Source organism: Pithys albifrons, chromosome 8 (assembly GCF_047495875.1).
Source record: "Pithys albifrons albifrons isolate INPA30051 chromosome 8, PitAlb_v1, whole genome shotgun sequence".
Lineage (NCBI taxonomy): Eukaryota > Metazoa > Chordata > Aves > Passeriformes > Thamnophilidae > Pithys > Pithys albifrons.
This window is the reverse complement of record NC_092465.1, coordinates 3,069,885-3,088,480: the sequence shown is the minus strand read 5'-3', so window position 1 is coordinate 3,088,480 and position 18,596 is coordinate 3,069,885.

Here is an 18,596-nt window from a genome sequence, read left to right as displayed (position 1 = left end):
TCATTTCTTATGGTTGATTAATAAGTCCATTGAATGAAACGTGGGGGAAAGGGAGGAAAAAAATCATCAAGTGCGTGTTTATACACACACACATCCCAGGAGCAGGATTTTACATCAGAGGATGCAGGAGGTTGGGGTTGGCCTCTTCTGTCCAACAGGACAAGGGGAAATGGCCTCAAGTTGTGCCAGGGAAGGCTCAGGTTGGATATCAGGAAAACTTTCTTCCCTGAAGAGTGACTAAGCGCTGTGATGGGCTCCTCAGGGAAGTGGTGGAGCCCCCATCCCTGGAAATGTTCAAAACATGACTGGCCATGGCATTTTGTGATATGGTTTACTGGGCATGAGGGTGTATCCAGCTGAAGGCTGGACTCGATGACCTTGGAGGTGTTTTCCAACCAGGATGGTCCTGTGCTGGATTGGCTCAGCCTCTGGAGCAAGAAGCAGTGCCATTCCCAGTGTAAAACTCTTACTGTGCCTGGGAATGAAGGTCCATGACTCTGGGAATGAAGGACTGTGGGCCATCTACAGGCACACCTGAGTGGGATGTTGTTCCTCTCCAGGTTGTGTTTAGATTTACATGAATCCATGAGCAGTAACCTCTGGAATAGCTCCAATTCCTTACTGTGGCATCCATTGTGAGTTAGCCTAAATTTCTGAGAGACAAAATGATTTGATAATGAGAAAGCCCCCTAAGATACAGTAAAGCCTGGACCACAACATAAAGCACATTTTCTCACAGGGATCTTCCCTCCTGGCCTACTGTCTTCTTTCCTTTCCAAACCCCATCCTCTCTCTGAGTCCCTGACAGCATTCCAGTTGTCTAGCCCAGAAACCCAACGGGACAGCTCACATTTACCACTTGTACTCAAGTGATCTCTCATTTTTGAGGGAAGCTGCTGATTTGCCAGAATGAGGCAACCATGAACTTCTGAGCCAAACTTGGATATAAAGCTCCCACTTTGCTTTCCTCTGTGCACAAACTATTCAGTTCAGGGCTGATTTCAGAGGTGCTTCTGTGGCTCTGCTGGTGTGTTTGATACCCATAAATGTGGTTTCCAAAAATATGTTCTAATTGACGCTCTTGTGATGAGCCAGAATTTGGCCCATGTAGCAAAACATAAAGCCAATCATGGTATTTATGACAGAGTATAAAATCATTTGGTCTGATATAAAAAAACTGAATTAGTGACTGATTTCTGTATATTTCCAGAACAGGAGATTGATTTATGTTTGAATCCAAGCATGAATTCAAACAAGTGCTACTTTTCCCCAGATTAGAGAATAAAAATGGATTTTTAAGTCAAACAAATAATTTGAACCTCAGCAACAGTTGTAACTAAATAGAACAAGCACATGTTAAAAAGAACATGGAAAAGCAAAATCAGGAATGAAATAACCCACAACTAGTGAAAATGGCTGTGTCCTTGAGTCTTGCCCTCTCTGTACCTTCTTCTCCACAGCTGGCCTGGCTGCATCCACCTTTTTCATCCTGGTTTTCATAGGACCTTGCACAAGGTTGGCACAAGACATTGGGCAAGTATCAGTTGGAGACTCTTTCCACATTGTCAGAGCCTCAAATCTCATCTACTGCACTCCACTCAAGTCTAACCCAGGGAAATCCAGTTTTTCAGGGTTTTCTACATGGTAAAATATTGGAGAGCTTTACAGGCTTTGCCTTCACAGAGATCAGACAAAATCTAACAGGTTTGTTGCTCATTAGGCATTGAGAATGGTGGTGTAGGATGCCCATTTTTTGGCACAGCAATCCAGGATGTTTTGAGAAATAACCTACTCTGCCTATAGGAAGTAGGAGACCTTCACCCAACCTGTGTCACCATCACATAGCCTTTTGACTCCATAAATTTCACAGGCTCTTCCAGGCCTTCAGAAATGGAATCTGGAAAAACAAAAATTAGCTGGAGTTAAGAATATTAGTGCAATTGCACCCAAATAATCTGTCCTGACTTGGAAGGATTTGAAGAAACAGTGGGAAGGAGAGGCAGAGGAGACACGAGCTGTGTCCTTCCACATTATACACTGAATAATAAGAACACAGCATTGTTTGCAAAAATCATTCCTGAACAGAAAAAGAGGCTAATTCAAAATTAATTTCATTTATAATAAATACCTCCACCAGCATTTTTATAAATAAAACACCAGCAGTTATTATTCTACTATGTATTTACAAGAAACAGTCAATTCTAGGAAAACACTAGAAGGACATCCCACTCCTCAGAAGTTTAGGACTGACAAATCCTAAGACACCACCTACTTTGCCAGAGTCATTACAGGGCCATCTTGCCTCAAATACTGAGTCAACATATGTTTTACTATTTACCTTGATAAGTGTAGAATCAAGCCCAAATTTCTGTCATTCCTCCCATAGGCATCTCACTTTTTCTCCCTTCAATGACTTTTTAAAAGTTTCCAGAGCATGAAAACATCACTTTGATGCTGCATCACATCCAGTTAGGAAGCTCTGGCATGTTTAAAGCAACATGCAAATGTAATCAGGAGTGACACATCATCCCCATAATGCACTCACTCAGCTTTGAGAAACTCAAGCAGACAGCTTATAAAACAGAGCCTCTCACGGCCACAGGTTCATGTTTTTGGAAATCAATCTGCAAGTCAAACTTCAGGAAAGTTGGAGAATGATCTTTAAGATGTTTCATGTCAGTCAGTGTTTAAGAGGTGTTTGGACAATGCCCTTAATGTGCTTTAATTCATGAACAGTCCTGAAATGGTCAGAGAGTTGGACTAGATTATGGTTTTAGGTCCTTTCTGACTGAAATTCTATTCTATTCTACTCTAAAGTCTCAATCTTAAAACATTTCCTCATGGACTTTGAATTGGCCATTGAGGACTGATGAAGACCCACAACCAGCATGGACTTGAGCCACCCAAAAAGCTGAACTCTTCTTCCAAGTAACAAGCTCTAAGACAAGACTAAATGGCATCAAGTTGCACCAGGAGAGGCTCAGAGTGGGTTTTAGGGAATTATTTTTCACTGAGAGGCTTGTCAAGCCCTGGCACAGCTGCCCAGGGGGGTGGTGGAATCCTCATCCCTTGAGAGATTTAAAGACATACAGATGTGGCACTTGGGGACATGGTTTAGTGGTGGGCTTGGCAGTGCTGGGTGAATGGGTGGACTTGATCTCAGAGGGCTTTTCCAACATGAAAAATACTTGGTGATTCTATGAATACTCATCTCTAAGGGTTTTCTGCCTCATCTCTTCAACACTGACAGTCTCAGCCAAACATTCCCAAGCTACTGAACCCAAGAATAGGAGGGGGAGGAAAGTGAGATTTTTCTCACCTCTTTCTCAGCTAATTCTTGTTAATATTTATTGGGAAGACCATATTGTGCTGACAGCCTTTTGGGAGTATCCCCTGTCATGTCCCACTCACTGGCCAGAAAGATTACGAATCCTATCGGGGTGGGAAGACTTTCTCCTCCATCATTTTTTTAAGTGTGAGTCCCCCCAAAAGGGCTCTACATGCTTTGTTTAAGCAAATCTCATGTGCTGATGAGTTCTCTCTGTCCCCATCCTCTGGATCTGGGCTAAGGACACTGGTAAACCCAGCACAGGGTTTAACTGCCTGGTCTTCCACATTTTAAACAGCACAGGCACACTTGTGTGGGCCTTCTGTGTCAACCCTCAGTGTTTTACCAGCAAGACTCATTCTGGCTTTACAAGCCTTCTGTTATCCCAATTATAAAGATGAGGGGAAAGGCACAGCTAAATGACTTACCCAAGGAAAAAAAAAAAGTCAGAACTGGGAATAGAAACCAGATCACCTGAGGTTTCATGGCTGGGAATGTTTCTCCTTTCCTCTTCCTTTGAATCTCTGCTTAGTCCTCGGGCAGGTCATTGCAAATCTGGGCAATATTCAGATCTGTTTGCCTTCCCACAAGGAATTCAGGCTTTCCAGGCTCACTTTCCAGAGGCTGCCGAGGTTTGGCAGCTCTCACAGGACACTCAAAGTGCAGCAATGGGACCTGTGTGGTCAGAAAGATTTCAGAGGAGGTGGCAAAGCACAGGAATGGCACAGGATCTCAAACAATAAGTTCCTAAGGACATCAGAAACTAATCTTTAAAATGGTCCCTGATGAGAAAGGGATTGGCCTGAGCTGCCTTCTGAAAACGTTCCAATCCCTCCTTTGCATCCAGTGTGTGTTTATTGCAGAAAGGGTAAGTCCTTTTTTAAATTCTGCACATGTATTTGCACTGTGACCTTTTTAGCTGTTACCTCATGGCTATATCTGAAATTGGTAATAAAGTGCAACTCGGGGTAAAAACTGCTTGGTGATTTTATACAACCCTAGTTTTACACTCTCAAAAGGCAGAATATGTAATTCCTTAAGCCACACACGGGAACTCAGTGATCCTGGGCTGGATTTTTGCTTTCAAAGCCAACCCTGTGTGAATAAAGCCAGTTCTATACAATGATACAGATAATGAGTTAAACAGATCTGCAGTTTAGCTGCTCCTGCCACAGTGAGAAACCAAAGGGAAGTCCCACTGAACTGAGGATGCTACACAATAATGGATATAAACAGCTCCCATGGCAGATGACTGTGCATCTTAGTGGGTTTCTGTGTGTTTACCTAGAGCTGCTCTGAAGAGTCTCCCAATCTGACACACTTTAAATAATTTCCAAGACGCCCTACTGATGTGTGAAAAAATACAACAGTGCAACAACTGACAGTGAGAGGGAAACTGAACAATGTGATTATAATCAACGTCGCCTTTTCTTGGACTGATTTATTGCATTTCATAGTTCTGATTTTAAGATTCCAGTAAGGAGGTTTTTGTTAGATGGTGGTCAAATGCAAAGGAAGTCAGAAAATGAAAACTAACTATTTAATATTACTCAATGTTTTACTCCTCCACAAAGAGAGCAGCTCTAACCTGGGGTGTTTTGCCCAGCCACGGGTTCAGTGTCACTGTCCCAACAGAAAAGATCTCATGGAATGAATCAGAGAAGCACAGAATGTTTTGAGTTGGAAGGAACCTTTAAGTTCATCTTGTTCCACCTCCTGCCATGGGCAGGGACAACTCCCACCAGGTCAGGTTGCTCCAATCCCCATCCAACCTGACCTTGGACACTTCCAGAGATCCAGGGGCAGCCACAGCTTCTCTGCCCAACCTGTGCCAGGGCCTGCCCACCCTCACAGGGAAAAATTTTTCCCCAACATCTCCTCTGAACAGTCTTCTTCAACTTCACGCCATTTCCCCTTGTCCCATCACTACATACCATTGTGAAAAGTCTCTGTCTAAACTTCTTTTAAGGTAAAGCTATTTCAATATTTACTGAAAGAACTGAACAATCAAACCCAAGTTCCTGGTTTAAACAGAAAGGCAGAGTCCAATGGAAAAGCCATTCAAACCCAGATCCTGCAACACTCACTCTGTGTTATCAAATTTAACTGTGGGTGTATTTCTAACCCCTGAAGAGTGGCAACAAGTCTTTAAAGACTAAAAAGACTTAGCAGAAAGGTGGAGGGTACAGCAAGGTAGAAGATTTTTGCCATCTGGAGCAGATATTTTGTAGATTCCCACTGTGCAACTGCAGAAAGGGAACGTTCCCTTTGGAACTGCCACCCAGCAGGGACATGCAGGTCATATGGTGAGATTTAAACTGGAGCCACACTTGGCAACTGCATCAGCATCTTGCTTTTCTCCTACCCATTGATTTCTTTCAGCTGACAACAGTCTCCCTGTCCAGATTTGTGGTGGCACAATACATTGGGAAAACACTGCAGAGTTCAGATTTGGGTTTCAGTTTAGGAACTAACAGCAGCTTAACAAAGCCCTGAAGCATTTCTAGCACCTTCACTGATCTGAGAAGAACCATCACTAGTACCCCTGAGGCAACAAAACACACTGAATCTGAATAATTCTGAGCTTACAAGGCAGTTCCCCACGAATTAGTGCAGAGATTGTACTGACAGAGATGCTTGAATTGTTGGTTGGATTCTACCTGGATTATATATATATTTTAATCTGTTGGTTTATACCTGTAGCAAACCAATGATGGAAGAACCCCCAGCACCACTAATTTCTAAGCACAAATATTTCACACAGCATTTCTGTTTACACTCATGCAGACTCTGATCTCCATCAGCATAACACATAGTTATTTATTTCATTTATAACTTCTTTTCATAGGGGACAAGACCAAAAGGGATTTTCTAGTTCACCAAAACCAACACACTTTCCTAAATTCATCCTGGTTCACTTCAAAGCCTTGGCTTTGCTTTTAGAGATGGATAATTTGAGAACATCATCTTCCAAATGGCTGGAAAACTTCTACTTTCTTTATTATTAGTTGTTACTATTAGATTTATTATTAGCTGTTATATAGCATAATATAAATATAGTATAATATAAATAAAAATAAATAAATATATATTATAAATACTATATAATAGATGTGAAATGCTATAATTTAGGCAGTCAGGAATGTCACTATGGCAGATGCTTTACAAAGCCAAGCAAGGACACAGAGTTTTCAGAAGCCACCAGTGGAACTTCTTCCTATAAAATCCCTTCTGCACAGAGCAGGGACCAGACTGTGACCAACCAAATATAGCAACAGGAAAGCAAAGTTAATTACTCTGATTTCTACCACAGAAAAGGCAAAAAGGAACTTTCAAAGTAAGTTCTATAAATTCTGCTTTGATCCAACAGTTATTTTCAGCACTTGGTGTTAGAGAACCTTCCAGCAACACTGAGCAGGGATTTACAACATGAATCCTCAACCCTCCCCCAGCCAAGAATTCCCAGGGCACCAAAAACTGACTCACAATAAGATATTACTTATTTTCCCCCAAAATAATATCACCGTGTCTTATACTTCTGTGTTTTAGTGTGTTTAGTGGTAAATAAATAAAATTTTAAAAAAGTATTAAAGACTCTGTTTTTAGAAACAACTCTTGCTTTGAAATTCTAGTTTGAAGTAGGATTAAGTGAAGGACACTTCCAGAATTTTCCATCAAAACTATTTCCCCTAAATGTCACCAACAAGAGAATGAGAGCAAGAAAAATGCCTGATCCTGAATACCCTTTGAAGTGTTTAATCTCAAAAATCAGAAACTCATGCAGCAACTGCCCCTCTCTGCAGCAATGGATCCCCATTCTCAGACAGATCCATTGGTTTCACTCAGATCCTACAACTTTCTGCTCTCAAATCACTGTCCAGAGGTTTGAGGTCTTTGTGTTGATGGAGTTATTTTAATGTTTGCTGAGGAAACCAAGCTCTGACCATGTTATCGTCACATCAAATAAATTACAAATATTGGTGACCAATTATGAGAAAAACCACATGGTAATTCACATTCTGTATGACTTTTCTTGAAATATAAATTTGAAAATGAAAAAAACAGAAACTTTTTCCCCTACAACTTCTCTGACTTTACACTGAAGGATCAAATATACAAACAGTAATTTAAAAACCTGGAGAAACTTTTCACATTACATACCAGATATTTCACTATTGTTCTTGAAAACTGGGTATTATATATATTCTCATTCTTGATTAGAACAAATAAATAAATACACAGAGAGATCATTTTCAACTGAAATTCTACACAAGGGCTCAAGTATTTTACCTCAATTAAACAGATGACCTTAAATATTCCTTAATAATCACATATGATCAAACCATGGCTTTCAACAATGATCCTTTCCATAAGTTCAAAGATTAAATAGAAGATGGGCAACACATCCTCTGACTTCCCAAATAAAAAAAAAACATACAGTTTTCCATTCCCAAAACAGAAATTTTGGCTAGAAAAATTAAATGGAATTTTTTTTTTCCAATTTAATTTCTCAAGTGTTTTGCAAAGAGGAACATTGATCCAAATCCTTTCCCATGGATTTTCAGGTTTGGATAATTATCACTTCATGATGGAAAAAGGTCTGATTGAAAAGTTTGATTAACTATATTCATGCTAAAAGCCTTGAGACTAATTTCCATAACCAAAGTGTCCAACTTCAACACCCAATCATTTCCCAAAGAGAACCTTCCCCTCATCTAAACCAAGCCAAGAGTGGAGGTTTCACTGGCACTTTTCAATGCTCCCAAATTTGTATTCAGGGGAGATTTTCCTGCCACATTCCACACTATTCCCACTTATTCAGTGACAGTGTGGCTTTTTCTTCTTCTTGTGAAGTCTAAACAAATCATGTACTTTAGGTGGCCTGGGCTTTGTTCAACAGGACATCAAAGCCAAAAACTTAGAAGAGGAATTAGAAAATAAATTAAATAGGTAAAGGGGAGTTTGTCCTTCTGACAGGCAATGATGCTTCCACAACACCCCTCAGTATGACACAGAATCATAGAATCGTAGATTCAGCTGGCTTGGAAGAGACCTCTGAGATCATCAAGTCCAACCCTTGATCCAACCCCACTGTGATCACCAGCCCAGGGCACTCAGTGCCACGTCCAGTCTCACCTTTAACACCTCCAGGGATGGAGCATCCACCCCCTCTCCGGGCAGCCAGAGAGAGCTCAGAGCAAGCTTTGTTGCATGTGAACTGAAGAAACCCCCAGGCAAGATGTTCTGATCCTCCCTGACAAGTGGATCATGAGCCAGAGCACGGTCCTGGTTGGATGGAATTGCACATCACCAAGTGCTGGAGACGACAAACACGGGAGTGCTCCAAAATACACTGTGGTTGGCAAGGTGGGTGAGGAGGAGCTGTTGGCATCCACCAGCACAGAGGGTGGAGGCTGATGACTTACCCAAGAGCTGCTTCTTGCTTTTTAACTTTGACAAGTGTTTCCTTTGGGTGTGGATGATGTGCTTGAGTGAAATGTATTGTCCTACCAGGACTGACAGCTCATGTTTCGAGCCTTCTCTGTTGAATTCACGAGCTGCAGATGTAGGATGGAAGTCTAACAGCATCAAGAGCTTCAGCAGAACTCTGTGCAAGGAAATATTGGCTCAAATGTTCATCCAGCTTGGCTACATCAACTGAAATAAACTCAAAAAAGGGGGTTTGATGGGGAAGGAGATCACAATTACTGTCTCCTGAAAGATGTGAGAGCTGAGGTGGCCAACAGAGGAAAGACACTGACTGTCATCTTCATGAGCTTAGTACGAGTTTAGCTGCTGTCCCACACACTTCTGAAGGGTGGAGAAATCCAGATAAAGATAAAATATATTCCAAGCTCCATTTTTATGAACCAAGTCATCTGACAGGCAACTTAAATGCACTTACAGCCTGCACAGACTCCAGAGTGGAATTCTTTTACATGAGGAAAAGTTCACAAGAGTTGGTGTTTGATATCCAAGGGGTCAAGGAAAGTCCAAGATGTGTTTTCTACAGGGCCACAAACTCTCTTGAACAGTGCAAGGGTTTTGCTCAGGCAAAGGCCTCTCTGGTACGAGCAGCCAGCCCAAAGTCCTGAGTAATTATGGATATTAAGGATTCAATATAACTTTTTTCAGACACGTGAGCAGTGATGTCCTGGCCAACCACCAATTTGGGTAATTATGTTGCCTACCTAAATGTCCCCATTTCCATTGGAATCAGGGATTCCTTCCTTTCCAAAGCTGTTCTGCAGTGCTGTTAAACAGCTGCACTATTTCACCCCAGAGATGGCTCCGTTTCAGTGGTGGGTGATGTGATCCAAAGAGTTTGAATATCAGTTTAATCACTTTGGCATCCTTCAGGAACAAAGTCACTATTTAAATGGAAGGTTATTGTAGAGAATCAAATTGTCAATAAATGTAGTAATGTCTATCTCGAACTATAAGCAATTACAGAGCTAATCTCCAACTCTCAAAAATAACACCAGATGGTATTTTTCAGAAAAGTCAAATGTAGAATATTATATATATTTTTTTTTTGCATTTTTCAGTACATCACGATGGCAAATAATATTATGTGAATCCTGCAAGTACAAGAAAAATCTGCAAGTATAACATTCTTCTCTTCCAGTGAACATCCTGTGAATTCATAAATATTTACATTTTGCAAGTTATAATTATGTAGCACTGGAGGGGGAAAAAAAAAGAAAAGAGTGACTGTATACACAAGTTTATAAAAGAACATTCATAAATTAAAAATGTGCATTGCTCTGAAAGTGATACCTGCTGTGGTTTTTGTGTCAGTGTGTCAAACCACGGGATACCTTCCCACCTCTCCCTCAGCTGGGGGAAAAAAAAAAAGTACTTTTAGGTTTAAATGGCTTTTTATTTCTTAGTATAGTTCCTATCAATAGTTTTAAATCATGATGTATGAACTCATCACCGTTGGGATCTCTTAAAACAAAGTGAAGTTGTGCATGAGGGATAGTCCTCCTTCACAAGTTGACAAACAACTACAGAGATATTCACATAAATATATATATATATATATATAGTGGAAAATCCACACACAAATACCTAAATTGGGATGGTTCAATGTTATCCAGTCGCTGTCTTCTTTTAATTGGAATTTTCTATTAGCAGTTTTATTGCAGTAATTTATATATTAGAGGAGAATTTCGGTGTTGACGAGTCTAAACTGCACGAAAGTCTTGCAGTTGAGATTTTGGTTGCAAAGATCCTTATTTTCTTCAGCAAACAGCAAAAACTATTCATTGAGGATTATTCTTACTGAAGGAATTTTCCCATTTTGATTCATGAATAATCCATGAACAGATGTTGATTTTTGCAAGTTCAGTTGTTATTTGAAATTGTTTGAATACTTTACACAAACATATTGCAACCTTTGGGTTATTTGTATTTTTTTTTGTTGTTCTATTGCTGTGTTCAACTCTTCATTGTGAGATAGATTGTCCCCTGATACAAATAAATCCTTACCAAAGCAGGAAAAAAAGGTTGGACAAGTGACCCAGGTGTATTATTCATGATGTAAATTCTTTGGGGAGAAAAAAAATTAAATTATTTTATGACCAGAAAACTCAACTTTTACGAATAGGAAAAAAAAAAAAAAGGAGAAAATTATTTGTACAAATGTTGACTGTAAGGTGGTCAGTTCCTGTGAAAATAAAAACTGTGCACAACCATCCATGCAAATAGAAAAGGGTTTATGAATTGGAAAGTTACTTTGATATCTTAAGAGCTCAGAAATAATTCTTTTCTCGCCCTCTGAAGTATTTGTTCAGCTGCATTGCTGAGACAAACACAAACCCACAGTGGCAGCACCTTTCTCTTGGAGGGATTTTCAACCAGCGCTGCTTTTCCATTGCCCTTTGGTTGTTTCCCTGCAGGCAGACCAAGAATTCCCTGCTCTTCCTTCCCATTTTTCCAGCATTTCACATTTGTATCCACTCCCCACCCAGTTTATGCCTCTGACACAGCAGGCAACTTTCTAACCATAATTTTACCTCGTTAACTTGTGCATTATTACCCTAATTCCAGGCAAATGATGCCACATCTTCCAAGGAGAAGGGAAAACAATCTCCACAACAGTTGCACCATCAGGTTTCCAGTTCTGAGCCTGAGTCCTCCTGCCTGCCTTGACACACAGGAATCCTTCCCTCCTATCCTGGAGTTTTAGGTCCCTTCCTGGCAGTGCCAGGACAGACACATATGGAAAAACCTGGGGTGGTTTATTGGAGCTGCAACCTCCTGGTTTTGATAGAATTGTTAAGGTTGAAAAGACCTCCAAGACCATCAAGTCCAACAGTTTTCTGGCCATCTGTGGAGGATTCACATGGTTTTCCACATAAAGAACTGACCAAACTATGCTGATCTCCAGAGACTTTACAGGTCTGTGTTCTGGGACACCCCATTAAATAAAAGAAAGGACATAAAGGTGCTGGTTATGCAATTTATTTATTAATTGGGAGGATCAATGGGAAGGTTGGTGGGATGTTTCAGTTCCATTACCTTTCAGAGGAACATCTGAACTTGGCCAGTCCTCAGGGGCACGAGGAGCCTGGAGGGACAGGGCAAGGGCAGAAGGATTCAAAATGAGAATAGCTTTAGGTTAGATATTAAGGGAAAATAATTTGCTGGGAGGGTGGGCAGGCCCTGGCACAGGTTGGGCAGAGAAGCTGTGGCTGTCCCTGGATCCCTGGGAGTGTCCAAGGCCAGGCTGGAGCAACCTGGGCTGGTGGGAGGTGTCCCTGCCCATGGCAGGGGGTGGAATGAGATGATCTTAAAGGTCCCTTCCAACCCAAACCATTCTGTGATTCTGCTCTTGGGCTCCAGCCCAACAGTCCTGAGAGCCCCAGAGGAAGACTTGCAACTCAAATTCTAAGGAAAACATCGATTTTTATTTGTATCTTTAAGATATCAAGATTTTTTGGGGGTGTTGATTGGTTTTTAATGCTTGGACAGTTGGCAATTCTGTCTGTGGGGCCACTGTGTGATTTTTATTCCTGACCCTCTCCCTACAAAACATCTTCAGGGAAGCTGAAAACTGAATCCTGAGTCCAGGTATGTTCGTGTGGTCCCACATATTTCAGTCTCTTCAACATCCTAATCCCCAGAGTTGACAGCACTTATGTTGCAATGACCTGCAGTCATCTGATCAACTCTCAGAATCCTTACCAGCTGTAATCAAATATATTCTCATCTCTTATTTGAACAAATCAAACAGAAATTGAATACATTTTTTTATGAACACTTAGCAATATGTTCTCTTCTCTGATAATTTTGACATTAAAATTCCATTTTAATAATCCCATCCTTCAGGCTTTGCAGACTCTTAAGGTATTAAAGCAAAAATTATCCTAAGCAGTTAGATTATAATGTATTTAAAGATTAGACATTTCATGTTGAATATTAACTGCTCCACTTCCCAGAGAAAAAAAAAATGATGCAGGGCTTTTTTTTCTAGTATAATTTATACATTTTTTTGATAGGTTGTCTATACGAAGTTCAAACCCTTTGTGAAAAAAATACTATAAAATATACTCACAGTCCTGCATTATATTAAAAAGCTGTGTATAAAGGTAGGAGAAAACATTTTTTGCTGACATCATTAGCATGTTTTGATCCCTCAGAAAAAGACAAAATAGCTGTTCCACCTCAGTGCAGCCTATCAGGATTCTGAGCTGAGACAAGACTGCAAATACTTTGCCATCTAAAGAACTTTTCTTTGCATGTCATAAAAGATGGGCCCCATATTTAGGTTTCATACTGAGAGAAAATGGAGAAGAGTTACTTAATTACTTTGAAACAAAGGAAATCACACACACACAAAAACCCCCAACAACAAAACCAAAAAAAACACAAGCAACTTTTAGCCAAACTTGTAAGTATTTTGGGTATTTGTCTAACTCATGGCAGCTCATGATGAACACTCCCCATCCCTGGATGTGTTCAAGGCCAGTTTGGGTGTTGCTCTGACAAACCTGGTCTAGTGAAAGGTGTCCCTGCCCATGGCAGGGAATTGGAACAAGATGAGCTTTAAGGTTCCTTCCATCCCAAAGTATTCTTTGATTCTATGAAATGTTATTTGTGGGGGGTAGAATTCTGTACTTCAAATTGACCAATGGGACTATGTCCTCTAGCCAGAGTATTTTACCTCCCTGCTCACCAACCCACCCCCCCAAGGATGAACATCTCTCTCCACACATCTGCTGTGTCTCAACACATGATGCTTTGCTTCCTACACCCCCCTACACATGGAGCTCAACTTAATCTGCATTTGCCTCTTGTCATCCACCATCTCTTAGCTCTTCATCAGAAGGTGAAGTGACAGCTATCAAAAATCAAACAAATCAGCAGCCCCAGCCCTTGTCAGCCTAGTCAGGGAAGCCTGAGGTTGTGCACAGCCCTCGTTCTGTGGTGTGGCCATCACTGGAAGCTTCCTCTGAAGGACCCTCTCTCCTCTGGGGCATCAAGGAGAAGACAACAGTAAAACCTGCTGTACTTTGTGCCACCACAGCTGGCCTTGGTCTTCAACCTATCCTGCTGCTTATATTCAACATGCTTAATTATTATTTTCTTTAGCACCTCTTTACTGTGAGGGTGGGCAGGCCCTGGCACAGGTTGGGCAGAGAAGCTGTGGCTGCCCCTGGATCTCTGGAAGTGTCCAAGGCCAGGGTGGAGCAACCTGGGCTGGCAGGAGGTGTCCCTGCCCATGGCAGGAGGTGGAACAAGATGATTTTTAAGGTCTCTCCCAACCCAAATCGTTCTGGGATTTGAGGAATGTTCAGTTACAGGTCTGAGCTCACAATAATCATTCAGTAATTGCTACTGGTATGGACATGGTCCACTCACCACCTGCTGGTGTAAGCACTGGCAGAGCCAAACTTCCTCTACACTGATATCCTGCTTTAAGATCACCCACTGTCTTTTTTTCTTTGCATAGAAAAATTTTCACCTGCAGAGAAAAAAAAAATCAAAAAAACAAAAAGGGGTTTCCTTTTAGTTTCTACTTCTGATCCTGCAACTTGCAGTGTAGCTCGAAAAGACATCAACCCTTGTCTGCCAGTTCATCCAGCAGCAGAGGTCCCTGTGGGACCACCTTGCAGGGCTTCCCCTCCTCGAGGCAGCCACCACAAGGTGTTTCTCTTCTTGTATAAAAAGGGGTGAAAAAAATCCTACAGCACAATGGAATCCTTTTCCATGGGTGGGTAAACAACACCAGAGACAGCCAGACTTTCCTTCCACACGCCATAAATACACATCCTTTGCTGTGCTGTTGCTTGTTCACTTCTTAACAAGGTACTTGTGCTATCAGAAGTGCATTTTGGGGTTATTTCTGTGCAATATTTAACATCTTTTCTTTTTGTCCTTTTGCCTTGCCCTTCGGTTTTGACCGTGATGGATCTCAGTGTGTTTAGGACATTAAGGGCAAACTAAATTGTTGTTTATACAGTTAAATGTAAAAAGCATAATGGCAGGGTAGTGTCTGTGCTCTGGAAAATAAGTACACTTGTCTGGTTTTTATTACAGATCTTCTCTGCTGATGTGTGCTGAGCAAATTGTGGGGTCTCTGCTGAAGATGCAAGATGAGAGTTTAATCCATCTGCAGGATGTGTCAACCTGAGCTCACACTGAGCAACTGAAAACACAGGGAAAATACTTGTGCTTTCAGAAGGAGATGCTCCAAGGATGCCCAAATGAACCCTGTGCAGACACATGGAAGCGACCAATGTGAGTCACCTCCTCCATCAGCCCCAGGTTGTCTCTGGCATCAGCACCTGCCCTGGCTCTGCAGGGCACTCCTGGGGCACTGCCAGCCCCTGATAGAGAATCACAGACTGGTTTGGCTTAGAAGGGACATTAAGGGCCATCTTATCCCATCCCCTGCCATGGGCAGGGACACCTCCCACCAGCCCAGGTTGCTCCAAGCCCCAACCAAGCTGGCCTTGGACACTTCCAGGGATGGGGCAGCCACAGCTTCTCTGGGCAACGTGTACCAGGACCTCACCCCACTCACAGCCAAGAATTTCTTCCTAATAACTCATCTAAACCTCCCCTCTTTCAGTTTAAAGCCATTCCCCATTGTCTACGCTGAATAGTCTTCTGGAAATGAAGAACTTTTACAGAAAATCCTGTGAAATCTGGAGATGAGAACCCACCAGGGCATTTTCCAAGCCTGTCCCAGTCTGGTGGCCTGTGCTTTCAACAGCTGCTGAGCCATCCCCAGCTCTCTGAACTCACACACTGCTTTGCCTGCCCAGATGTTCTCTGATTAATAATGAGGTCACTTCCAAAGCAAAAAAAAAAATGGTCTTGGAGTTCTCCAAAGCTCTTGGAAAGCCCCAGTGTGTTTGAGGGAGATGAAAATATTAAATACACCACAAGAATAAAACATGATAAATCAAATGAATTTGTTTAGATGAAAAGCACTTTTTTTGTTTTGTCAGCACAGCAACTGTATATTCCACAATTATTATAATGTTTTCTGACATAAACCTGCTGTATCAGGCCCAGCACTCTGGTTTCACCCCTTCTTGCTTTGCAGGATGGTTCTTTGGAAAATGCCTCTATTTTACCATATTTAACCATTTCCAAGCTCAAAATAGAAAATAAGAATACATTCCATTACTGGATCTGTTCCTTGGTCATTATTCCTCCAAAAAAAGGCATCATAAAAAGAGGGAAAAGGTCTCACTTATGTGAGTTTCTGTTCCAAAGTGATGGAGAGAGACAACTGAAATGCCTGACCCTAAACAAACCAGGGGAGAGACAACTATGCCAGTGTTGTTTCTCCCTTGAAACTTGGCAACGCCCTCATGACCATTCCATCCTACTGCTGTGGCTTTACAACTTTATATTTAACCATAAAAAACCTCAGCAGATCTAAAGCCCAGCACCAAACAGGTGAGTTTTGCTCCTACAGCAGAGTCTTGGAATCCCTGAAAACAGAGGATCCCAAATGGAGCTGCTCACATGGACCAAGGACTTGTCCTACACCACCCAGGGAGCACTGACTTGGGACTTTATATTTAACCATAAAAAACCTCAGCAGATCTAAAGCCCAGCACCAAACAGTTGAGTTTTGCTCCTACAGCAGAGTCTTGGAATCCCTGAAAACAGAGGATCCCAAATGGAGCTGCTCACATGGACCAAGGACTTGTCCTACACCACCCAGGGAGCACTGACTTGGGACCACAGAGCCACGGGCAAAGCAGGAGTTTTTCCAGGCTCAGGCAGCACCACCTATAGACAAAAGGCTACATTTCTCTGGAGTATTTGGGAATGGGAAATCCTTCTCTCCTTGTTCCCTCAGTGCTGCCTGTGCTGCTGTTCCTGCTGCCTCAGAGAAGCACATCATAGATTTAATCCAGACAGAAATCTCGAGAAACCAGAGAAGGTGAACGAGAGTGAGTCTGGCACTAAATCACAACGATCAAACACCCATAAAAACATGGTTTTGCATAAAAATCAGGCAACTCTTCACCCAGAACCAGGTGCCTCAATAAACAGTTAATCTGGGGATTTTTCTGCTGTGATTCTGTCCTGCAGCACACAGATATGAAATTCGAAGTAACACCCTGGATACTTCTGGCTTTGCCTTCTCCTTCTGCACATTTCAGGCTCCGCTGGTACAACCCCAGCGCTGCAATCTGGAATTTGCCACGACAAATGTCTCTGTGTGCAAGAATTTAAAGGTTTGGGATGATTTCTTAATTGCAGAGGGAATCTTGAAAATGTGAAGTGCGTCACACAGGGACCGATGGCTCCCCATTTCCAGAAAATATGGGACAAATTGTGCCTTGAGAGGGGAAACATCCCATTCTCCCTTAGTGCTGCACCTCAAGATGACAAACTGCAGAACACCGAGGAGTGAAAATGGGAGCAGAGAAAATTCTAATTAAAAACAAAACACAAAGTCACTTTTCACAGAAACAGAACGTCTGCTTTACAGAATACTCCTTTCTTCTTGATCTCAGAAAAAAAAAATTTAAATGCAATAAACTCCACAAAAATCTCCCCAAACAAACTTATGTTTGAGACAGAAATAAAGTCCTGGAAGCTGCCACTTGTTGCAGAATTAATATGTTATTATGAAAGAATGCCTCTTGTATTAAAATGTTCCTGCTGGACCTCTCTTATATTGGCTGTTTCCCTAATTTGATTAATTGTAGAACTTTGGATGAGTTCAAACTTGGAACATTTGGGGTTTTTTAAATGCAGGATTTTCTGTCGCATTTTATGCCAGTAAGTGATAATGACATATCTTGAACTTCAAAGGTGTCTAACCAATTAGAGATTCTCTGCAAGAGAAAATGCAGAGAGGGAAAAAAAAAATAAAAGACAAACTGTCTTTGAATAGTTTGCCACAAATTCTGAATATTTAAGCACATTTTGAGAACATTTCTGTAGTGTTAAAGGTACGGTTTGCTTTAAAATGATAAATAATTTGACTTTTCAGGATAGAAAACGGCAGGGCCATGAGTCTCCTCTTCGGCCCATCTTTTATTTGTACAGCCCTATAACACCCTGATTTCATGCTACATGTGCTGCTTGTTATATATCCTAAAAAATTCAATTTTCTCATCCCAGAAGGAAGGAGCTGGAAGTGAAGCCAGTCATTTGATCATAAAACGTTGTCAACGTGAAGGAAACCACTTTTGAACGCTCTGCCCCCACCCTTATTCCTGGTAATCATGCAAATCACTGCAAACTGCTCTGAAGCCTGAGCTCAGTTGGGTTCGAGTGGAGCTCCAGCAATTGTGGACGAGGAGGGAAGGAAAAACTCTCCCTGAAAAGTCTTTCCACAGACATTTATCCCTGCCAAGCCCAAACAAAGTACAAAAGGAGCGTTGCACCCACCCTGGTGGGATATATGTCTTTGAAATGGTGATCTCTGTCTCAAAAACTCTTTAAGCAGCCTCTGATAGGGCACTTATTGTGGTTTCTTTCCCGGAATGAAAAAGCACAGCAAAATACCTTCTAAAACAACACTGATGTTATTGCTGACCAGATTCTGACTCCAGGGAATTTATTGCGCTCTCTCTTTGCACAAGTTCTCCCATTCCTCTCTGCTTTTGCTTCTGTGCAATGCATTTTTCAGCCACAAAAAAAAAAAGATTGTATTTTTTAACTTTTCATTAATAAGAAGATTTTGAGGGGTGAAGCTGAAAGAGGGTAGCAAACATCTAAACCTTTTATTGTCACCAGCTCATCAATAAATTACATTGTTTTAGATTGCTGAATGGTTTGG